A 26,062-nucleotide genomic window follows, 5' to 3' on the forward strand; every position below is an offset into this window, starting at 1 on the left:
AGTAGACCCTCGTTATCCAGAGCACTGAGGAAGAGTAGACCCTCTTTACCCAGAGCACTGAGGAAGAGTAGACCCTCTTTACCCAGAGCACTGAGAAAGAGTAGACCCTCTTTACCCAGAGCACTGAGGAAGAGTAGACCCTCGTTATCCAGAGCACTGAGGAAGAGTAGACCCTCGTTACCCAGAGCACTTAGGAAGAGTAGACCCTCTTTATCCAGAGCACTGAGGAAGAGTAGACCCTCTTTATCCAGAGCACTGAGGAAGAGTAGACCCTCTTTACCCAGAGCACTGAGGAAGAGAAGACCCTCTTTACCCAGAGCACTGAGGAAGAGTAGACCCTCTTTACCCAGAGCACTGAGGAAGAGTAGACCCTCGTTATCCAGAGCACTGAGGAAGAGTAGACCCTCGTTATCCAGAGCACTGAGAAAGAGTAGACCCTCTTTACCCAGAGCACTGAGGAAGAGTAGACCCTCTTTACCCAGAGCACTGAGGAAGATCAGACCATCTTTACCCAGAGCACTGAGGAAAAGTAGACCCTCTTTATCCAGAGCACTGAGGAAGATCAGACCCTCTTTATCCAGAGCACTGAGGAAGATCAGACCCTCTTTACCCAGAGCACTGACGAAGATCAGACCCTCTTTACACAGAGCACTGAGGAAGAGTAGACCCTCTTTATCCAGAGCACTGAGGAAAAGTAGACCCTCTTTACCCAGAGCACTGAGGAAGATCAGACCCTCTTTACCCAGAGCACTGAGGAAGATCAGACCCTCTTTACCCAGAGCATTGAGGAAGATCAGACCCTCTTTACCCAGAGCACTGAGGAAGATCAGACCCTCTTTACCCAGAGCACTGAGGAAGATCAGACCCTCTTTACCCAGAGCACTGAGGAAGATCAGACCCTCTTTACCCAGAGCACTGAGGAAAATCAGACCCTCTTTACCCAGAGCACTGAGGAAGATCAGACTCTCTTTACCCAGGGCACTGAGAAAGAATAGGCCCTCTTTACCCAGGGGACTGATGAAGATTTTCTCTGACCTCAGCTGTCTAAAGCAAGGAGAGTTTCTCCTGCTCTCCCTCAACAGATTGGTGTCAGGTTTGGTTCTGCAGCAGTGTGTGATAGTAATATAATGTTGGACCTATGTTCACTCCAGCAGGGATGATGTTCTGTGTTTGTCTCTTGTGGGCTGGGCAACTTGTGCATTTCTCTAAGTGGCCCAAGAAATCGTCAGACCCGATCATTTAGTTTTTTCATGATTCAGCATTGTAATTCGTTTAGAGAAAATATAAAAAAAATTCCCAGCTTGATTATCCCTTGTCATTCTGGTGCCATGTCACTGCCTGCTGCCAGATTGTGACTACAAATCGCTGCTCTCATAGGAAATGGCTGGATGTCTGTTGCCTTCTAACGTGAAGGCGGGGTTTGACAGTTCTGCCACTCGGAAGCCGGCCAGTCATTTAACAGCATACTGCTACACAACTTAAGTTGAGCATGTAGGTTTTCACACCGTTTGAGTGTCCTAAAGTTGCAGTAGTATAGCAGTCTTATCCCAAAAACTCACTGGCAGATTCTCTCCCATAGATAGTAACTCACTATGAAAGGAGGGTTCTATAGGAGACATAGCCATTCTCTCGTTTGCTGCCCAGTAAACATGCCTGTCCACAGACTGCTAAAGCGTGCTGTGTCTGGGATGAATAATTGAGTTGCTTTCAGAGGCTGGTAAGATGAGCTGATGGTGCCCGGGCGCCTTGTGGATCGCCGCCGGTCTGTGAGGCAGTTAAAAAAAAAAAAAAAACTGCAGATCATTAAAGTGCCCCAAAGTATCATGCAACCCGCACAGGAGTGTGTGTGTGAGTGTGTCCCAAAATGTACTGCAAACCTTTGTCAGTAAACCAGCTGTTTCTCAAAAGCACAGTGACGTATTCAAGCTTATGTAGGCGTAGGAGTAATTCAGGTCATAAAACCACATACTGGTTTTATCATTAGCTTGTATATGGAGTTTATTCCAATGTGTGGATACAGTGACAAAAACCACCATCACCACCTCCACCCTAAACACCAACTTAGAATTACATTACAAAATAAGTGTTTACAGATCTGATTTGTTTAACCCTCTGGAGTCTGCGCTCCTGCTGGCAGGATAATTCAGAACTTGTGCCAAAACACTTGCGCAACTCAGCGAGTTTTGTCCTCGCACAGAAACCTTAAAGGGCCTACTTTTCTTATATGTGGAGGTTGAAAATAAATGTATTTTTACCTGGTTGTTATAGAAAGATAAGTAACAAGAGGTATGGCTCTCTGAGACTCAGACCGCGACCCTTGATGGTCCACCCATTCATATTCATATGATAATAGAAAAATAATCCGGCCGCTCTCATTGGAGGATTACAACATGTAAAAACGCTGTTTTCGCAATGAGCGCAGAGCTACAAGACGGCACACTCATGCATTTCTGCTACCTGAGGAGGAATGGCTTCATTTTGTGATGAGAAAGTGAAATATACTTGACTTGTTTTTTTATGCAGCACGTTTGGCGCTGGTTAGCTTCAACACTACGCTAAATCAGTACTATATTCTAGCGATGGAATTTGTGAATCTGATGGTAAATGTTTTGTAAATGTGCAGAGGCAGCTGATAGAGGGAAAAAAACGGCTTGTGGTAAAGTTTGAGTGCGCTCTGCTGCTATCAAGCAGTCATCTGAAGCTCATATGTATGGCTTTGTTGCTTGAAAGCACCTGTGTTTCACACCTATCCCATGAATAGTCAATGTGTGAGACACAGGTATTGAGAAAACAAGTGTCACATCAGAGTCATAGCAAAATAGAAAAAAAACTAATTAAAATATCAGAAATCTGTAAACTCCAGTGTGTAGCCAACACACATGTCTACAGAGTTCAGAACTCTAAAGAAAACAGTGTGTTTTTTCGTTATATATCAGCACCTTTTACCATTTTTTAAATGGTTTTTGGGAAGACCATGTTTAGAGTTAATTTAATCAAAAAACAGATTAATGACATACTTCTCTCACATTATTGTTGCTGGGTTTGTGCTGAATATTAGCATGTGTAGCTTCTTTGTTCCTTTTCTTTGTTAAAGATCAGATATATAGTGCCATATAATAATACAAATAAATAAAAGGTATCAGGTCATCATCATTAAAGGGACACTCTAGGAAAAATGAAAAATATTACCACCTCAGCGCTTCAGAGCTGTAAACTCACTTCCTACAGCAGGAGTGCCAAAGTCTCTAGTGAAAGTTTCTATTTTCTTCTATTGATGGTTCTTGAATGCGAGAGGAACCTTTGAGAAGTGCTCGAAGTGGATAGATTAGTGTGGTTTAAGTGAGATTTTCATTTTGTTTGTTTTTTGGGCTACTTGGCTAATGGAAAAAGAAAGGCAGTTTACGAGGAAGCAAAATTTAATCTGTATTTATTCGTCTGGACATCGGTGGTTGTGCTAAGTGTCAGAGTTTCTTCATCACTGTGTTTTTTCCCAATGCTTGGTACTGTAGTTTGATCACAAATAGTGTAAACTATTACCACCATGTGAGGCTGCACAACAGAATGTTGACCTGACCTATACAATATTTATGAAGTTTAAGGCTGAAGTTCCCCTTTTAGTCAGTTGTGGTAATGCTTTGCGTCATCCTAGAAGCCTCCATGCTAAATAACTGTATGTTTTCTATTAGGTGAATAGATATAGAGGCATGACGCTGGTTAAAGAAAATCACATACAGTTAATATGGGACACAGCTTGCAGGTGTAAACTGCGGGAGTGCTGATCTGAGGGAGGTGTGTATGATGGGATGTGAGTTTCATGAATCGCCAAGATGTCTCTGCCCCAAAGACCTGAAATTGATTCCAGGAGCAACCTCGAGGCAGCCTAACTTCAATTCCATCTGTTTTTGCTCTCTACCCTTCTCTCCTTCTCTGGCAATTGATTCCAGAGCCCTTTCAAGCATCCAATTAGACCATGCTATACTATTCCAGGGGAACAATTTTAATGAACGCCTGTACAGAATGCTCAATGATAATCTCTCCTCACCTTCCTCTTTCTTTCCATTTGACCTTTTTGTGGCCTCTGGGAAAATGCAACAAATTTTGCTGATCCATTGATCAATCAATCTCGTTGTATATGAGCGAGTGAGGGAGCGAGAGAAAGAGAGCAAGACAACAAGAGAGGGAGAGAGAGTGAGGGAGGGAGGACTGGAAATGACTTGGGCAAAATCCAATCTCCGAGCCATGTAGCACCACTGACTGAGCTTATTTACAAGCAGACAGAACCCTATCAACACCAGAACAGGGCAGGGTCACTGTGAAGAAATGAGAAAGGGATGGAGAGAAGGGAAAAACAAATGAGGAAAGCTGAGGACAACAAGGAGAGGCTGCTGTGAGGAAAACGAGGTGAAAGGAGTCATTTCAGAGTGACCTTCACAAATAAGAGCATCCTTAAAAACTCAGGGTCTTAAAGAGTTCGGCCATTCCAACATGATGATATCCCTTTTTTGCTGTAAATGTTTCCTAATTGTCAACGTCCATCCAGAAACCTTCCGTTTTGAGAGCTGAAGTGGGGCAATGTATGGAAATAAATGAGGATCTTGATACTGTCACAGCAATTGAAGTACTAGCACTAACCAAACAGTCACTTAATTTCACCAGCCAGCATGACCTATGCTTAGCACTGAGCGTGATGAAATTATGCTCTTGTGCAACTGATGCAGTGTGTTCCCATTTGATCTAATGCGCTTCTAAGGAGTTTATAAAAGATGTGAACACTGTGCACCGTAAAGGTGTATTATTAAGAAGCCTGGGAGGGGCCATGGGTAAAAATAAATATTAATTTGCGTAAAAGATTTGCAATTCGTGGGCATGAGAGAACTACTTAATTTATTGGGGTTAAGCCAGCTGCTTTTTGCCAAAACTCCTTAATATAGCTTCATGTAAGATCTACGCACCTGGATACAGCCACAGCACATGAAGTAAAATAACCTTAAGTAGTCCATAAAAACAATCAATACCAAATCAGTGTCTATCATACTGTGTACATATGAATTATGAAGTGAGTGTACTTCAGTGTTTAAGTAAATGGCATCAATCATCATTATCATCATCTTTTCTGCTTAGCACTAGAAGCAAAAAGTGCTGGTCATTTGAACACAGCTAGACTGAGATTTTAGAGAGACGTATGATGCCATCGATGTGACGTCTTCTCCGGGTAAGTCCATTTTAGTAAGATAATGCCAGGCCTCATTTTGTTTGTGGAACAACAGCATGGCTTTATTGACACAGAGCGTATGTCTTATATCATGCAATAATGGGTAATTTTGAAAAAGGTTTTTAAAAATTTAAATGATAATCCTAAATATTAAAAAGTGTAATTAAACAAGAAGGTTGTTCTACTTTTGTCAGTTACATACATGTTCAAGAGAATTAATAATACACAGATCTTTGTTTTTATTTTTTATTTGTAAATGGGATTTACATTTTAAAGGACCCTATTTTCACCAGTTACAATTCATGAACAAGCTGCAAAATATTCCTGGATATTTTTGACATGGTTTTACACACTGACACAGCTCTCTTAGAAAACATGGTCAGTCAAGCTAATGCAAACAGAAGAGGTCAGACAATTCTCCTCTAAACTAATCTATAAACAAGCAGAACAGCCTAGGAGAGGTTTGTGTACAAGGGTTTTTAATGTCATGTCAGCTGGGACACAAAGTGCCATGCATGTCAATATAGCACCATGCCTCATTAGTATACATAAAACACACTCATCAAAATCTTTTGGGGTTTTTATTTGACTGATTTCAGAATGTGAAAAAGCCATTCTTCCCAATGTGCAGCAATTTACATACATTAGACGTTTACCTCCTCTACCTGTGAAGTTAAGACTCAACACATAAGAAGCTGAAGATATATAAGCCCATATATAATGCCAACGTGGATGGCTGCAGTGAAAAAAGCTCATAATAAGACAGCCCCCATTGGCAAAATTTACAAAGGTCCCAGAGGCATTTCTGCCTTTATGCTACCATGTAGGTTACAGCATTTTATCATAACACAGCACATTCAGCTGCCATCCATTACATTACACCATTAGAGGAGAGCAGGGCAACTTAACACAGGGTAGAATGTTACAAAGACTTTTTACTTACATCCTTTTGGTCAGGTTTCTTCATTCTCATCAAAACCTCATTTGTGAATTATCCGATGATTATTTTTCTTTTTAGTACTCTGACTACTGTGTTGTATATATGAGGTTAAGAATACATGCCTAAATTATTTTATTCAATCTTTTCATGCCTGCAATCGAAAACTACATTCAAGCATATAAATAACTCATCAAATTTTTATTTATTATTTAAAGGAACAAAAAGTAGTTCTTCTATGGCACCCTTTTTCACTTGTATGACTCCTCATTAAACAAAAAAGAAAAAAGGTAACCAGTTTAAACTGTAGCGGGATTAGTACTAATGCAAGTGTATGAAATATTGAAGATATTCAGGGCGCAAGAGAAGCCAATGTGCCTCACATAAATCTAATTAATTTTCCTGCCCAGACTCAGCAAACCCATACTCTGAATGAAATATAACACACGTGGCAGACTATGCGTTAATATGCGTCAAAAATGTATGCTTTGTTTCGCAAAAAACGTAACTTGGCACACTACAAATCCCAGTATCCGCCATCAATACTAACAGCTTCTGAGAAAAAGAGAAGGTCAAGGGAAAGGGAAGGCATCAGATCAGTATGTTGTCATAGTGATGCATCAGTCCAGTATATTGGACAGGCATCTGCATCAATAAAGAGATCACAAATCTGCCAGGCATAAACAAACTATTCAATGCCATGTTCCTGTGAGAGTGCACTTTTTCACTACTTCAACTCATTTTAAAATGCTGCAGTCATCGAGAAGGCTAACCAACTATACTTATAAATCATAATGCTTATAAAATGAAGGGTATTAACAAGCACTTTATCTACCCTTCACTGTGGTATGACTTTACTTGTGTAGAAGACTGACCAAGGTACCGAATAGCACTCTATGACTCCTGAGAAAACAAGACCAGTAAATGCACCTCAATGTAGCAGAGACCAGTCATTAGAAGCACATACGAGTGTTTGAACGTACTGTATACTTCAATACCAAAAAACCAACCACAATAACAGAGCACTGACACTGAGTCATATTAACCTCCCTGTGAGATTACCCTCTACTCTGGTGCTTTCTAAGATATCAGTTGAATGCAGGGGACTATCATTAAAGCATCTTTGCGTGTGTGTGTGTGTGTGCATTCACGCCCTTTCTGTGCAACAATTTGAACATTTTTATACAATTCTCCTTAACTGTGTAGCAGCTCGTCTGATTCCAGAGCTCTGAACTGTAATTATTCAAATGAACAACTGTCACTGTGTGCTCTTTTAACCAGTAAAACTTGTCAATAAAACACACCCTTCCTTCTATCTGAAACTCAAACGGCTCCATATTTCCTGTGCAAAAAAACACAAGTAACATAGAATTTGCTCGCATAGCTGCCACATGACCACAGTGTATCAACAAGAGTTTGAAATATGTGTATGGCCCCAATGGTACCCAGACAGATCCCATCAAGTTCAGCTAGGTTTGGACTGGTTCAGGCATCGTTTATCAAATATGTGTCAGACTCAGGGCATGTTCAATTTTCACATTCTTTCAGGCTGCCAAATAAAAGATTTTACTGCGCTTTTCCCCTGTTTCAGCTTTTCTTATTATTACATATTCTCCCCTATACTTTTAGCCATATAAGTGAACGTACAGGACAACTCTCATGTCCACAAGGCAATGTTTATGGTCAAATGAATGTGGTAATAAGGAAACAACAAACTTTTTCAGGAGAAAGATATATTAAATAGCAATTTTTTATCCGGTTATTTATTAATGTTATATTCATGATCTAATAATGTCTGTTAATCTGACACTATCTTTAGAAATATTAAATTGATGTTTTGCTTATGAACTGACTGGACTGGGGTCAAATAAAGGTTGGGTTTGATTTGGTTTCAGGTTTAGTTGAATTTAGACATAAGTCTGCTTGTGTTGGCTCGGTTTTGGACCCAAGGCTGGATAATGTGGTTCAAGTTGTTTCTGGCTTGGTCACAAAGTTATGAGGATCAATTCAGGCTTAAAAAATAATGGTGCTGCTACTGGATTTGTTTCACTGCCCATAACCGTGACGTATTAAATTTATATGTGTGTGGATGATCAATTACTGATAAGGTTTTGTTTAAAACAGCATGGCGGGGGAAGACATGGGAACTGGGCTTGTAACCAGAAGGTTGCAGTTTCGATACTCAAAGCCGGCAGGTCATGACTGAGTGCCCTAGAGTAAGGCACCCAACTGCTCCCCCGGGCGCTGTGGCTAGGGCTGTCGACCGCTCCAGGCATGTGCTCACTGCCCCCTAGAGTTCACTAGTGTGTGTGTGTTTGTGTGTAAATGTGTGTTTCACTGCACGGATTGGGTAAAAATGCGGAGAAATATTCCACAGTGTGCAAGCACAGAGGCCAATAAAGTGATTCTAATTTTAATTGCACTAGGTTCTCAAATTAGATTATTAGATATTTAGAATTTAAAAGTGTCAGAATCCAATGTGCATGGTTAGAATTGAGTCATTTCCTTTTCTACACACAATAGTTTTAATAATAATGTTGCAAGAGTCATCACGCTGAGGCTGGGAAGGCACAATTTGCAAAATGTCTGAAAAGATGAAAAATTGAAAATCAAATCTGCCTGATCAATGTTATTTGCATCAGAGATCTGACTCTGAGAATCACATGTAAATATAACACAAGAGTGGCTTGAACTATTTTCTTTTCTTTATTGGTAACTATTCCCATTATTTGGATTCTCTGGTTTGATTCCATTGATTCCATAAATAAATAAATAAATAAATAAATAAATGGAAGACAAGTTCCCTACTAATTGACACATTTGGCTCCTACACCTAGCATGGAATTCTCAGCAAAAAACACACACTCATGAGGCCCCATAGCCTCCTGACCCCACCCCCATCAATTATTTACCAGTCCAGCAACCATTTGTCATCATTTATTTATGTTTAGCCTTATTTATGTCTAGCGTGACACCTCCTGTTGGGTTTTCACTCGCTTGTGGTCCTAGAGGGCTTGTGTTTGCGTGTTTGTGTGGTGGCTTGGAAAAACTGCTGGCTTGACACAAATCCCTCACTTTCATCCATCTCACTCTTTCAAAAGTATGGGACACACAAACTGGACTCCCTTTAGACCTCAGGGTAATTTAGACTTTAGAAGTTGCTTTGTACTTGAAGTTGTTCTGTAAGCCACAATTGTCATAGCAACTACCATTATTACTATTCCTGTCGTTATTAAAGTTCCCTGACCATAATTTCAGGTCTTGGGTCAGCATTCACCTTGCCATCCTGCTGATATTTCTCATGGTTACTGAGCTTAATTTTCACAAGTTGGGTAATGTGAGCACTTAAACTTTCACCTCCTGCACAGATGATCTGAACCAAATTGCTGAGCTGATTAAGCAGCAAGCCAAATCACTATGGGGGTACATCAATTACATATCAAAAATCTGTTCAGATTATTTTTTGCAAAGCAGCCCTGCTGTGCAACATTACAGATTAGACGTGTGTCCTAAGAAAGGATTATAGCTGAGAGGGAGATATAATGGTGGCTCACTCAGGACCCCTCTACAGCATTCACATTCCAGTGAACCCAATGACCCTTATCAGATTAAGTATGCATGAAGTAGAGTTACGTGTGGCTTATCTCGGTAAGCCTGGTCTTGTGCTGGAAAAAGCTTGGCCAAGTTCAAGAGGGAGGGAGGGAGCGAGTGAAAGAATGAAAAAGGAGAGGATAAGAAGAAAGAGTGGGCGCAGTGAGGCGAGAAATGAGAGAGCTCAGGTTGGCTTGACATGGCGGCACAAAGCCACCACAAGATGCGAATTGGGGGTGGAGGGGGTGGGGGCTAGAGGGAAGGAGAGCTTACCTGCCTCTTCTTATCTCTGTTTCAGTAAGTCCTTCATTTTCACATTTTTGACTCTCTCTGTCTCATCCCACTCGTCACCTTAGTTTGTCCGGTTACTCTGAGTGCATGTCTACGTATGAGTAAAAGGGAGCTTGATAACACAGATTGTGTGTGTTCATGGTGTTGTACAGCTAAGCTAAGAAATATCTACATTTTTGGTAGTTCACCTTCTGATTGCACTACCAACACAGATGTAATTAAGAGCAGCAAAAAGGGGAACTACACCTGGGCCTAGTGATTGGTGCAATCACTTATAATCATTACTGCAGTAAAACAATATTACCATACACTCATGAAAAAAAGGTGTGTAGAGTAACCAAATAAATCGTTTACATGAATAAAGAAGCAAAGGTTTTTTTCTGGCAGGCTGTCAAGGTTCTTAAGGGTTCTTAAGGGATTTAATTTTGTGTTTCCAACAACTAAACATGGTGTCTAACTACAGAAATCCAGATACTCCCTGACTTAGAGGCATAGGCCTACAGCTCTTGACAAAAAAAAAAAAAAGCATAAGGGAATAAAAACACAGTTACATTAAAGATGAATTCGTCTTGGGATTTGTAATATTACACACTTGTTAGATTAAACATGGTCATGAAGCTTGGAAAACATTCCATATGTATTTTTTAAAGCTAGTAACAGATGTTAAAATGTACTTTGCTAGTATATTGTAGATTTACAGTGACAAATGGCAGAATAATTTGTAAGTACAAATGTTGTTATTACATTATCCTCTGTTCTTTTATTAGCTGAACATATTTCTAAGCACCCAAAATATGCTATACTTATGCCACTGATTAACTAATTAACACAAACAAACGTGTACACACCTTTTTATGTTAAATGAGCTGACCCCATAGTGTGTGCGGATTGCCGGCGCACAGTTCAGTGTGAAAGTGTCTCTGTGAGTAGTGGCTAAACGCCAAGCCCTAAATGATACACCACACTGAAAATATTTATGTTGGCCTGCTAATAAGAACCAAGCTGTACTCTCGCTGAGTTTACACAGACCAAATTTCAAAAACAAATATAAAAAAATGAAAGTCCGAATCAAAACAAACTTCATTTCAGATTTGTTTTCCTTCAAGGTTTAAACCTTATACAAACTATCTAGAAAATAGAGCAAACGGATACTCAGTATTAAGATAAAGTTTGAAACCAGCAGAAAAAGCTGAAAAATTAACAAAGCTATTTTGATTTTGTGATAAAGAAAGTCTGAAAGTTAGCAAAGTATGAACAATAATGTGAAACACAGTAGGCCAAGTGACATCATAATAAAAGCAACAATTAGTCAGCAGACTTACACCAGAATTACAGTTCTCTTTTAAATACACAAAGCACGTGTAAGTTATAACAGCAGTGATAATAATTTATTAAAAAGGCTTGAATTTAAATACTGTAATTTTTGTTTATATGATGATATTATTTTAGATGTTTCATAAAATATACACAAAGGCTTTAGATTTATTGTTAACAAACTGAAATTTCTAGTAAACTTCTACATTAAAGATGTAATCACATCAAAAATGTAAGCATCTGTGTCATCCAACATCAACAAACTGCACCAGAAATTCTTTTTCTATATTCTGATAAATCATTTTTTGATGTATTACTTTCACCTACTGAAAATATTTCAGCTGTATTTTTTAAAATTATGGTTATTTATGCTAAGAAAAATATGATAAAAATAAAAACTGAGTATTCATAGAGAAAATCAAACACTCAAAGCTTGTATTATTGCTGCTGCAACAAAGCATTGCTTCTCTAAATTGGCACATTTACAGAAAGAGGAAAAGCCCTTTCATTTTGAATGGAATTTATTTATTTGAAATAATTTACTTCAAGCCATTTCTTAGAATCCAAACTGATTCTTTGAGATAAAATGTTGAAACATTGAATGTGGAAGGGCAGCTTGGGCTTTCAAATCATCAAAGAAGCAAAAGATACAATGTTTTGATCAAACAGCGTTAATGAAAGCCTGCCATAAATGTTAAGATCAGAGTCAAACTGAATGTTGTATTTTATGAATTTTTACCTGTAGATGGTTGGTTGGTTAAATTGAAGTTTGCGCAAAATGCTTTAAAATAAGTTCTGCAAACTTAGTAAAGACTGTAATGAACTGTTATAGGGTTCAGGTAACTCTCAGGAATTTGCTGTAAATATGATTTTGACCTTTTTCCCCTGTGAACTGAACTGTCTACTGCTCTGACAAACATTTATGAAAACAGTACATACACAGGTACAAACATGCACAAACATTTCTTTTTCCACTTCATGTCATGTGCGTTGGCGTTAAGCTGAATCTATAAAAACAAGTTTCTAACAATGGGATCTCCCCAGTATGTAAATGATTTCTGTCAAAGTGGAAGGAATAACAGGTTTTATGTTTATGTCAGCAATTCTGCTATCTCCTTTCTCTTCTCTTCTTTCCATCAACTTGTCATCACCTTTCTCCGCACTTGTTTTTTCACCGCTTGTTGTATTTACTTTATCACACCCCGGTGTTCCTTCTCGTAATATTTATAATGTGATGACACAACAAAACACTTTCTGTAGCCTATGATGTTTAACAAATGGAAATGTAAACAAACCTTTAACCACACCAATCAATCAATCAATCAGCATATAACCTGATTAAACAAAACATAGAACATCTTAAGTGGTAATGTAGGTGGTATGTTAAAATGAGGTCCATATGAATGCCAAAACCCAGGGTTTCCCTAGAGAACATTGTTCCGGGCATCAAACTCCAAGTATCAGCTTGTCCTCTTCCAACAGTGAACACGGTGCAATTAGTTTCCCAGGTAAATGTTGCACGCATGCATACATCCATTTGATTGAGAAGAAGAAAAAAAAAATCGCTGAACTCATGGAAGCAGGGCAAATTAATCCATCCATTGTTCCAGAAGTCCACTTTCAACACTGCAAGTACATTTGAAGGTTGACAGTCTTAGCATGGGCACTCTGATTAGCTTGAAACTGTGCAGTTGACTCAAGCCACAGTTGTCATTCTGTCAGTTCAGACCAGATAGAACAAACTTAACCTAACCATCTTCGTGGATCACTGCTGACTGGGATCACATCACAAGCTCTGCCACCCACAGCCTCATCATATTTTCATAATAAAGCTGCTGAGGGTTTACACAGGCCTATTTCTACTGCACCCAGCATGCTGACTACAAGAACTGTACTGTGTTCACTTAACATTTAATAGACTCCATACATTCATGTGCATCGTTACATGCTTAGTTTGTCTATGCTTCTGATTTCTGGAATAAACGCTTAGCAAAACACTAGACACTACCTGCATTCATTGTTCTTATGAGAATTTATAAAATATAATTAAATTTCTGACTGTCCACATCAAATTCAGCAACACAATGCTGTTTACAATGCACAACCACTTTTCTATACTGCCACCTGCATAACATTTATGAAATTTATTGCATTTATATATATTGTTGTTTTAATATTTGGAATTACTGTAATTATTTCTGTTTTTACTCTTACTATAGATGTGTTCTACCTAATTTATACATCTGGAGTGATGTTGGCTTCTTTGGTCTTTTCAATCCTTCACTGTGCTGCTGTAACTCTTGATTTTCCCTCTGCAACCAATTAACTGATCTATATATCTATTTTTAAAGCAAACATTTTTCGGGAAAATCATACTAAAAGTAAAACACCCAGGTATGGAAACACTGAATGTGCACTGACACAATTATTATTATTATTATTATTATTATTATTATTTATTTTTTAAATTATTATTATTGTTTTTTCATTCCATTGCTTTTTACCTACCATGCTAAGAGTGAATTACTATCACATTAGGTTTAGCTCAAACAAACATGTAAGGTGTATGCTGTATTTAACTTATTGCATAGTAATATTATATTTAGGGGCAGCACAGTGGCACAGCAGGTAGAACCCAGTCCTGAGGTTGTGGGTTCCAGTCCCACTCCGGGTGACTGTCTGTGAGGAGTTTGGTGTGTTCTCCCCGTGTCCGTGTAGGTTTCCTCCCATGGTCCAAAAACACACATTGGTAGGTGGGTATTTTCATTCATTCATAGCAGCTAGTGCTTAAAATTTAGAGAAGCAGGTTCATGAAAAGTAAGTCATTGGTTTAATCCCTTGAACCAGAAAGAAAAATGGGGGCAAGGAATTAAAGCAACTGCATTTTCTATTCCCTCAACATTCACAACTGAAATGACCCCGAACACTGAGTGTGTGTGTGTGTGTGTGTGTGTGTGTGTGTGTGTGTGTGTGTGCGCATGCAACAACTGGTAATGGTCTCATGTATAAATGTTCACTACCCCGAATATGTTGAACGCAGAATCTCAGTTTCCCCAACGCGATTAACTAAGCATCAGTTCTTTTTCCCAACCTGTTAGTACTTGGCGAATGGACTGAAAACACACTCAAACACATCCAATGATTTTTCTTTAATAATCTATGGGTAGTCCTATGTGACATCACATAAAACGGTGCATAAGGGAACGAATTTCAAAAAGCCCACACACCGCCACATCACGATAAGATGAAAAACCGCACATAAGCAGAAGCAGGAAACACACACAAACTCCTGCTGATTAGCAAACTCACCATTAGCAGGGTGAAGTGGCTCTGAATAAGGAGTGCAAGCTCCCTGCTGTTCTTGTTAGAGTTGGGGCAAAAGCATGGTCCAAGAAAAAAAAAGGAAAAAGGGGGATAACAGGCCTTTTTTCCTTTATTCAAGGCAAAAAGGAAAAAAATTCTATCCACAAAATCCAGGAAGCCGTCTCCCTTTTCGGAAGTCAAAATCCGGGATCAGGCCCAATCTGTTCTGCCTGGGCAGCCCTGAGAGCTGGCAGCAAGTTCAGCCCCTTTTCCGAATGAAGAAAAGATGAGGAAGGGGAAAAAAGACGAATAAAAAACAGACACAATGTACGAGGTTGAAGATTTGTTTGCGAAAATTTGTTAGACATTTGTACATTATGATGTTATACATGCAAAATAAAAAGACATATCTATGCTCTATTCACAAATCATTAGTTTGTGGCAACTATTTAAGTGTTCTATTTATCTGAAGTTTGCACACTGGCCAAATCTGTTAGTATAAATGTTACTTATACATTATTCATACATGTTCCTGTTCAAGCCAGCCATGTGTGTTAAACAATTTCTGATGCAACTATATGCATCATCTTCTTCTCTTAGCATTCTGGATCCTGCACCACTTACATTTATGAAGTCTATTAAAATAAAGATGAAACAGTGACCGTTTCAACAGGCATAAACACCTGGTGACATCACTAGAGCTTAGCATCTAGCAATACCACATTCTTTGACAGCTCTATTAGGAGGACAGGAAGCTGGCACACACATTCAGAGAACGCTTACTAAGACCAGTCACAGGATGTGGTTCTCATCCATTATAAATGACTGTTAGAGCAATTGGCTGTTTGTCTGTGTCAAGCTCCAGCCCGTGTGGTTGTGAACAAACCTCTCACTATGACAGTTCAGACTTAAGGTTTAAATGGCGAAAGGTCACCCAGGGCAAACAGAAGCTGTAGCCTGAGGGGAAAGCCAAGCGATGAAGGCTGGATGTGGATGGATGGAAGGACAGATGGATAAACATGAGGATCAAGAGTAAGTAGAATGGAAGGAAAAGGGAGGGTGCAGGTCTAGGGTATAAATAATATATAAATACAGAGTCTGGAGCTAACAGCACCCCCAGCAAGGCCACACACACGGCAGGGGAAGGGAGGGGGTTATGTATTCTATTCCACAGCATGACCTCACAGCCATAACACAAACACGTTGTACCAATGTGGGGTGTTTGACCCAATGAAATATTGACTAGCCCTCTGCACATGAATGCAAACAATGGTGGTTGTTTTTGAACCTGCATTTATATATAGATACAGATATATACATACATACACACACTATAGCAGGACACTAACTTTTGGCCCATGGTGTCCAACCAGCAATTACAAAAGCTCAGCTAACAACACAGAGCTATGTCTCATTTAAAAACCCTGAAAAAAACTCTGAATAGAGAAGATGTGACCTACTTATTCCTCTCTTATGGAGATAGGAACAGACGTTCCTAAAAAGCAGTCTATCATGACACATGTGAATGCCACCTATTGGGAAAAACATTGTCTTACATTATCATTCATTCATCGTCTGTAAGCCCTTATCGTGTTGGGTCCGGAGCCTAGGCACAAGGCAGGAACACAGTGTGCCAGTCCTTCACTGAGCGACACACACTGACACCTATGGGCACTTTTGAGTCACCAACCCACCTACAAATGTGTGTTTTTGGACTGTGGGAGGAAACCAAAGCACCTGGAGGAAACCCACGTGGACACAAGGAGAACACACCAAACTCTTCATAGACAGTCACCTGGAGCAGGACTCGAACCCACAACCTCCAGTTCCCTGAAGCTGTGTGACTGCGACACTACCTGCTGCGCCACTGTTCCGCCCTCTTATATAATCTTACATAAGTTTCCAGGTAGAAAGTAATGGACAAAAGTAATGGTAAGTAATGACTATAGCGTTGTACTGCCACTCATGATACATATTTGTGTACATCAGAGATCCTCTACTCGACCCGAGACTGATGGAAACAGATTAACTGTAAATGTCAAGCATTTCTACAGCAACTGTAGGAAGAGGAACTTCAGCGCAGAGTGGCTAGTGTTAACCTTAGAGCAGTATGTGTCTCCAGTGTCTACCAAATCACGTAAATGTAAGAGGAAGGTGGACGGACTTCTGCGCCAGTTACAATCAATTATTCCACACAAAAAAGTATTTCTTTAATTTAATTAGAAAAAAAAAAGGTTTGCATCAATACATCTCTGTTGGACAGGGTTGTGTTCAAGGTGGTTTAGGTTTTAAATGCAGGAGTACCTGTGGGTCCAAGCTGTGTAAGTTCAGGTTTGGGATTTAAAGGGAACGTTTAAGATTGTGGGGAATTGCAGTTCTCTCTGGTTGTTTTCATTCAGAAGCTCTGCATCTTTTAAGGTGGAATGATGTGTTAGAGGGGAAATAAACAATTGTTGTTTGTACGTGGCTGAAACTTAACTTGTCTGTACTTTTTCTTATTCACTGTTTGAACTCATCTGTAACCAGAGTTGTTTAGTTTTGTAGCACTTCCTGTACTGCAGTTAGCAAGCTCCCGTGTTTAAAGACATTTGCAATGAACTGAGGCTTTTCCAGTGAACTGAGGTTTAAAACACAAAAAATTGGAGGATAAAGCCACAAACCTATGAGCACGAAATCAGTTGAAGTGTCTTCTGAGTATTTTGTCTGTTTTCAGCTTTCCCTTAAACCAGTGCTAAACTCACTACTGTGGTGGGCTACTGGGCTTGTGTTTTTTTTTCTCCATCCGTTTTCAGAGTGTGACATCACCAGTCAGTGAGATGTATATTATATTATATTATATTATATTTTTCATGAATTATTTAGATGGTGTTTAAGTGAGCCTTAAATTAAAAGATAAATTATCTTTCTTACCAGAATTTGGACCAGACACTAGATTCAAATAATTACCTTTGTTTCTGTAAAATACATATAATACATATTCTACATATATTAATGTATTTGTTGCAAATATTAATAAGAAGCACATATTACTGATGTACTGGAATTCCATCTCTTTTATGGTACAATTTTGATAATGTATTTGTACATGAAAATGATGTAAATAGGGATACAGAAAGCATTAATAAGCCCAAAACTGAAACTGTTGAAACTGTTTCTGTTGAAACTAACTCTACTATCTGTTAGATCTGTTATATTTATGTCTCACTACTTGCTTATACATTATTGACACCTTTAAACAAGTGTCTACATTGTACACAACCACACAAATATTCTCACTTGCAAAAATGCTCAAGCCAACCCTCAACAGTCTAAGGCTCATAATCATCTAATACTGTAAATGTGTTTTACTCCACAGTGAGATGCCACTGCTGAAATCTCCATGTGGGCCCAGCAGGAGCCTCCTGTTATTTTCATGGGAAGGTCTGGGGGAGCAGTTTAAAGGTGCCTGAAAAAAAGGAATATTAAAACAAACATAGAACAGTGGGAATCCCTTTAAACACAGAGGGAATGAATCAGGCACAAACATGTTTGGCGTGTATAGGAGAGTGTAATGTTTGGAGGAAGTAAACTGTGTAAAGTGTGTTGTTTATATTTAATTACACAGACGAATCACAGGATTAGTTTTTATGCAATATCAGGACTTGGTCATACATAGACTCAACAGTCTATGTATGTGGAGGAGAACAACAAATGCCCAATTCAGTTCTGTTAGCTAGCAGACCTCTGCACTGGATAACATTGGAACACAACTGACATATACATGACAGGTGCATTCTGAACATCCAGAGATGCAGATACACTGGTGTGAATAAATGTTTGCCCCTTCATGATTTTTTTTTTCATATTTGTCACTCTTAAATGTTTCAATCATCAAACAAATTTAAATATTAGTCAATAACACCACAAGTAAACACAAAATGCAGTTTTTAAATGAAGGTTTTTATTATTGAAGAAAAAAAAATCCAAACCTTCATGGCCCTATGTAAAAAAGTGTTTGACCCCCTCAGTTTAAACATAACTTAACTGTGGTTTATCACAACCGAGTTCAATTTCTCTAGCCACACCTGTTCTCAATCAAGAAATCACTTAAATAGGACTCTGACAAAGCGAAGTAGACCAAAAGATCCTCAAAAGCTAGACATTATGCCCAGATCCAAAGAAATTCAGGAACAAATGAGAACGAGAGTACCTGAGATCTATCAGCCTGGAAAAGGTTATAAAGCCATTTCTAAAGTTTTTAGACTCCAGCGAACCACAGTGAGAGCCATTATCCACAAATGGCTAAAAAGTGGAACATTCGTGAACCTTCCCAGGAGTGGCTGGCCGACCAAAATTACCCCAAGAGTGCAGCGACGACTTATTCAAGAGGTCACAAAAAAACCCACAACAACATCCAAATAACTGTACTTGCCTCAGTTAAGGTCAGTGTTCATGACTATATCACAAGAAAGAGACTGGGAAAAATGGCCTGCATGGCATAGTGCCAATATGAAATAGAAAGATGAAAAGGTACATCATACCTACAGTAAAATATGGTGGTGGACATGTGATGGTCTGGGGCTGTTTTGCTGCTTCAGGACCTGGAAGACTTGCTGTGATAAATGGAACCATGAATTCCGCTGTCTACAAAAAAGTCGTGAAGAAAAATGTCCGGCCATCTGTTCATGACCTCAAGCTGAAATGAACTTGAGTTCTGCAGCAGGACAATGATCCAAAACACACCAGCAAGTCCACCACTGAATGGCTGAAGAAAAACAAAGTGAAGACTTTGGAGTGGCCTAGTCAAAGTCCTGACCTGAATCCTACTGAGAAGCTGTGGCCTTAAAAAGGCAGTTCAGGCTCAAAAACCCTCCAGTGTGGACGAAATACAACAAACATGAGTGGGAAAAAATTCCTCCACAACGCTGTGAACGACTCATTGCAAGTTACTGCAAACGCTTGATTGCAGTTGTTTCTGCTAAGGGTGGCCCAACCAGTTATTAGGTTTAGGGGGCAAACACTTTTTCACACAGGGACATGAAGGTTTGGATTTTTTTTCTCCTTCTCCTTCTCCTTTTCTCCTGCCTTTTGTGTTTACTTCTGTTGTCTTTGACTAATATTTGAATTTGTTTGGTGATCTGAAACATTTAAGAGTGAAAAACATGCAAAAAAAATAAAAAACCATGAAAGGGGCAAACACTTTTTCACACCACTGTATATTTTAAGACATAGAACAGAGGAAGTAAGACAGTCAGAGATTGAGAAAGATGCACAGAAAAGTGCAAGAATAAGAGATTTCTCTACTCTACTCTTCCATGATTCACTGGTCTCACAAAACCTTAACCAAAAATAAACAAAATAAAATCAAATAAAATAAAACTATTAGTCACTGAATTACTCAAGTTTCCGCCTTCAATTCAACTTCCTAACAACACACACACAAAAAAAGAATGTTCTGTAAAACAGGTCACTCCCTTCTGGATCTCCCACTCATCACTCCTTTAGTCATTATCCTTGATGGGAGACGTAAATGGGCAGATGAAAGAAGAGGAGAAGCTAAAAGATAATTTTGACAGCAGTTCATTCAGTGAAGTTTGCTGGGCTTCTTGTCCGAACACGCATTTTCAGTCCAGCCCACAAATTTTCGGTGGTATCCAGGTCCGGAATTTGTGACGGTCACTCACCCTGTGGCCCTCAAACCATTTCGCCAAGTGTTTGGACAATTTTCAACCAAGTTTCACTTGTCTGGATAAAGTCTTGAGACGTTCCTACAGTATTTCCCCATCGTGCCATCTACTTTAGACGTGCACTACTCCCATTCCAAACACAAAGAAGCCCCAGAACATGGTGTTCTTTGAAATCCTCAGCGTTGCTGCTGCCTGCATAGCGCTTATTACAAGCCAATCAATCAATCAAAAGCAATACAAGGCCAAAATGTTCAATCATGATTCAGGTGACCAGAGAATAATCTTCAAAAAAAGCCTAGTTATTTGTTCAGTTGATTACGTGCAAACCTTAGTCTGGCTTCTATATGCTGGGCTTGCAGTAGGGGCTTCTTTCCTTCATAGTTTTCAGGCTACAGGGATTGAGCACTCACTTAATGGTGGATATATCCACTTGGGTAATGGATGCCTTAGTCTTCTTCACCAGTTCCCTTAGTTTTCCTTTAACCTTTTGCACTAAATATTTTTTTCAGCCCTTGGTCTTAATCCGTGCCTGCTTCCTGAACGTTGTACTGTTTGTGTTATCCCAAGGTATATATATATATATATATATATATATATATATATATATATATATATATATATATATATATATATATATATATATATGCATGTGTGACTTTATTTAAAAGTGCTGTAGTAGCAAACAAAGCTGTTCATGGTCTTTATAGCACAATTTTCCTCTGTTTTTACATCTTTTTTTTCCATGATCTAAGAGAAGAGTGTTTCCAGCAGCTGTTCTTAGCACTCTAACACCACATGTGAAAACCAAGCACACTTTCTGGCTTGAGAGTGAATTTCAGCCTATTTGAAGCGAATATCCATGAGAGGGCTAAACATCTATTGACAAATCTATTTCCCCAGCAAAAGTTGGGCTTAGGTGACAAGGTCATATGTACACGCAAATGTTCTTTGTGATGAATAAATATATTGACTAATTGACTAAAGAGAGAGAGAGAGAGAGAGAGAGAGAGAGAGAGAGTCCATTCTCTAAGATTCACTGATCATACAGGTTTACTTTTTTGGTGACACTGACCTGGTGGTGCTGTGTACTGTGCAGATTGGATCAGACACAGTAGTACTGCTGGAGTTGTTAGACCCCTCAGTGTCACTGCTGCACTGAGAACAGTCCACCAACCATAATATTCAGCCAACACTGTCCTGTGTCCACTGACAAGACTAGAGGACCCCAACACAAACCGTGCAACAACAGATGAGCTACTCTTCCTGACTTTATATCTACAAGGTGAACCAACGGTGTGGGTGTGTCTAAGAGAGTGGACAGTGAGTGGACATCATGTTTATAAACTCCAGCAGCACTATAGCTCCTTAAAATCCCAGCTTTGCACACTTGTGGAATCAAACTGAGGCCAACAGCCAATGCATTACTTAAATGAAGTTTAATACACGATTAACCTGATTTGAATGAAACATCTAATTAGTTTATACATCAAACACACTAATTGGCCCCAGTCTTTGTTTTTCACATAAAATCTATCAAGTTCCATCTTCCAGACGGCTGAGATCTGAACTGCCTAATTGGCTCCAGCTCTGAGCTTTACTCACTTTGTTTTCATGACCGGGGAGCTCAGCGTCCTTTCTCCTGTAGTGTTACACCAAGTCTCCTTGTGAATATTTAATGTCCCTCCCACACAGTCCTTGCAAAACTGGGAAAATGTCAGAATGAAAACACTGGAATGGAAACCACTGGAGATGGTTCAGCATTTCAGGTGTGTATGTCTCTGTGTATATCTGTGAAAAGATTCAAACCACTCTAATGCCGAGGCAAGCCTGTAGCAAGTGGTCACACCTCTATAATATTGGTCACCCCCAAAACCACCCGTCCATACTGTGGGAATTTAGAAAGCAAATACAAATTTTATAAAACCCTCTGCAGGCCAAACTAGTGCCGGCTAGCAAAAGTAAACATGCCAATCAAAAGCACATGCCAAGGTTAATACCCTTTAAAGTCTAATAGACAGTCTCATACATGCACGCACAAACACACACGCACACACACACACCCCTGTATCATGAAGTGTTTTTGAAACAAACCGTTTTCAGTATAGATATGGTATATGGTATATTTCTTATGACTGATGCACTACTTACTAAATTAACATGTTTCATTTCTAGAAGCACGATTATCACAGTTTACTATCAGATGTGAGGTAGGATAATCTGTCAATATTCAGATACACAGAAGTTGTTTGCCCTTGCTGGCAGAAGCTTAAAGGAAGTGGTTAACAGGCCTACAGGATACGTACAATATCAAAGTGTTTTTTATTACTGTTGTGATGCAGCCTAAAAAATCAATTCAAAGTTAAAGTGTTAATTAAACATTACATGATTTTTTAATGCCAATTTAATGCCATATTGGGCCAAGGCAATGGATGTTTATTTACACAAGCCAAGAAAATATATATATTTTTTGTTTCTTTATATAAATAGGTTGAACATGGGTATCCTGTATATTCTATGTTATAAACATATAAATAAATTATATTTTAAATAAATTATATATATATAATTTATATAATTTTAGTGGTAGTATGTTTTTGTGACTGAAAATACTTTGTGCAATGTTGTAGTGGAACGATGCTTATGACAAGTGGCAAAAATAGAACTGCAGACTACACTCACTGTTCCTTTGAAAGTTTTGGAAAGTAATACACAATTAGCAATTTCATTAAATTCATTAAAAAGTGAGTAAATATTCAATTAATAAAGTCTTCTATTTAATAAATATGCACAAATAGAATTTACATGTGTTACCCTCCACTAAAGTCCTGATTGGCTTGTATTTTGTTATTTTTCACGAATACGTTTTTCATACAAACAGCCTTGGAGCACTCAACTGGATCATCTCTGAGCACATTTGTTATTGATTAGAGAGCTTACTTGCAGATCAATATCAGTATCATAATATTTACCAAGCACATTCAGCTGTCCTAGTGGTTTCTAATATCACATGCAATAAGAACTGCACTTGTCTAAATCGATATTATTTGATATGAACAAGTGGTACAGACACCCTCCCACTCTCTCGGTCACAGTAACTATGTGTCATTTGTACAAACATTCCTAGGTACACAGATGCACATATTCAGTTAAGACGACAGAGTGGAACTTTGGAAAGGCCTAGCAATGTAATGCTGCTGCTCCAAGGCTACGTCAGCAGAGCAAGTGCAGGAGAAGAGAGGGAGAGAGATAGAGGGGAAGAATGGGTGTTGGGGGGGGGGGGGCAGCGTGAGAGAGAGGGAGAGGAGGAGAGAGAGTGGGGAAAGTAGGGCATGTCACATGAGCCTACCTCACGCACAGTGCTGCAGGTCCAGTGTTAGCTGTGGAAGCTGCTGAACTTGGAGCAGGTGGCTTTTTGTCCCACTGAAGTCTCGTAGTGAAGCCCCCCAAAACCCGCCAGCCAGGAGCAGCAGGGGTCAACCTCCCAGTCACGCTACCCTCCTCACTCTCGCTCATTCGGTCTGTCTTTCTCTATGTCTGTATCTCTCACACTCCTCTCTCTCGCACTCCTACACACAGGACAAGTTTTCAAACAGCGAAAAAGGAGAAGTTCTCAAAGCACTTTCAGTTTCTTCAGCTCAGTTGTAATCTTTTCCTTCCCTGTCTCTCACTCTGTCTATAACAGGAAAGCTTTAAGTGTGCAGTGAGAGAACGAGCACCGGCTGAAGCAGGACAGCAAGAGCCATCTGTTGAAACATGCCTGCCGCTTCGCCTTTCTTACTCACTCTCTTGCTCGCTCGCCCAGCAGCCGAAAGACAGAGTGAAGGGGTGGGGTGGAGGTGGGGGGCTGCACTCCCTGCCAATGCCCAATCTGAAGACACAACACACTCTCAGAGTGCTGCAGGCGGAGCCTGCTGAGAGAGAGAGAGAGAGAGAGAGAGAGAGAGAGAGAGAGAGAGAGAGGAGGGGTGAGAGCTTGGCTCTTGTGTGCTGTATTAATAGCTATTCATGTGGCATCTAGGCCCGTGTTAGCCACAGAGGCACAGGGGTGAGGGGTTTAAAACTACTGTTTAGAAACAAGGCTTGAACCGGTCTGCACACACACACACACACACACACACATATATATATCAAAGCCTCTTCATTTAATGACTACCAAACATTTTAAATGTTATATAGAGTATATACAGCACTGTGGAACAGGCACTTGGGAAAAATCAGAAAGAAAAAGCAGGTTTATGTGTAAAAGTTTTAATCAATAAAACTGTTCTTTAGTACGAACTGGAGCAAAGATGACAGAAAGTGCTGTTTTTCCGATGGGGATGGGGATGTTTTTGGTGCTCTACAAGTTCTACCAGGTAAAGCACTCCAACCCTTTGGAAACTACTGTGTACTTTCCCTTTATTCAGACAGCCTCATGCCTCTTTGTGTGCTTGTTTTCAAAATGTGACTCTGAAGTGTGCTCTGTTTATCTGGGAAAGATGTTTGTTATCCATAGGGTCTCCCCACCCTCTCTAAACGCACCATGGGGAAAACATCACCAGCTGTGATCAGAAACACCAGCTTGAAGAGTTCTCTCAGACTTCACATTCAGTGTGTGTTTATATGAATATGTGCTCAACAAAAGCGCCACAACATGTCATTTGACCAGGGGCGTCGAACACTTTACACAAACCGTATAATCTGCAGATCACTGCCACTACAAGGGGACACTCTAGAGCACCCAGACATGAGCCTAAGTTCTAATTAGCCAATGTCACCTGCAGCTAGAGGGGGATAAAAATCAGCAGAGCAGTAGAACTGTGTTATCTGGTGTGTAGGAACATTGATCAGCATTCAGAGGGTTTTTTGACCTAGAACTAATCATCCAACTTTAGTACCTGACCTGATTAATGCCCTGGTGACTGAATGTAATCCTGAAAACAGGGGCAAATTCTATTAATACCTTTCATTTCAGTAGGAATTTTGCAGGTGTCCATGAAATTTAAACTTATAGTTTAAAAGAAGGATAGAGACGAGCCAAAAAAAGAACAAAAAGTGTGTGTGAGCGAGAGAGAGAGAGACACACACAAAAAAGTAGATAGTGTGCAAGAGTGTGAGAGAGAATGCCTGATGCAGGTAGAATGTGGTGAAGCCTTAAGGTTATCCATTGCCAGCAAGGCTTTTTTTGTGTTTGGAGCAGAACTAAGCCTAGAATAAAACATCAAGGATTTCAGCTGTCAGAGGAAAGAAGTTTTGGGGGAAGAAAGGAGGGGCAGAGCATGTGATAGTGGTGGCTTATGGCCACACGTTGATGCAGATAAAGATGGAAAACAGAAAAAAAGCAAGCCTAGAGAGATGTCCCATTTGTACTTTACCATAACCCACCTCATCAGAGGTGAGAGGATTGAGAGAACTGGATGTCAGCTGGATTTACACTACAACACCCCAAATAAACTTTCCTTGCTTTGGTTTCATCTAAAATGCGCTCCAGGTTCAAAGACGGTGCTTACCTGCATTCCAAGTGGCACACGAGAGTTAAAAAAGAAAAAAGAAAGAGAGAAGGATCAGAAAAAGTAGAGAAGCCTTGGCAGTAGGAGAGATGAATGGATCAAGAGTAAACCGGGCGAAGGCGCTGTGCAGATTAAAGATTCATAAATCTCACACTGAAATTCTCCAATAGCACAAACGTCAAAACACTTTCATGTTCTTAACCGCGCAAGGTCTCCCTTGATGAACTTACCTCAAAATGCCCCCATGCATTTTGCATTT

The 26,062-nt window shown here is 39.6% G+C and overlaps 1 protein-coding gene across 5 annotated transcripts in view; it reads right to left on the bottom strand.

The window, feature by feature from the left end:
- The window catches only part of sulf2b (sulfatase 2b), a 166,234-nt gene extending 142,150 nt beyond the window's left edge, over positions 1–24,084 (bottom strand). For 4 of the 5 annotated variants that reach the window (XM_066670764.1, XM_066670771.1, XM_066670769.1 and 1 more), the window contains exon 1: positions 23,661–24,084. The gene's annotated coding sequence lies outside the window, so the exon portion shown is untranslated. The remainder of the gene's footprint in view (positions 1–23,660) is intronic. The other variant, XM_066670765.1, reaches the window with a different exon arrangement.
- Positions 24,085–26,062: the final 1,978 nt, after the last annotated feature.

Source organism: Hoplias malabaricus, chromosome 5 (genome assembly GCF_029633855.1).
Source record: "Hoplias malabaricus isolate fHopMal1 chromosome 5, fHopMal1.hap1, whole genome shotgun sequence".
Lineage (NCBI taxonomy): Eukaryota > Metazoa > Chordata > Actinopteri > Characiformes > Erythrinidae > Hoplias > Hoplias malabaricus.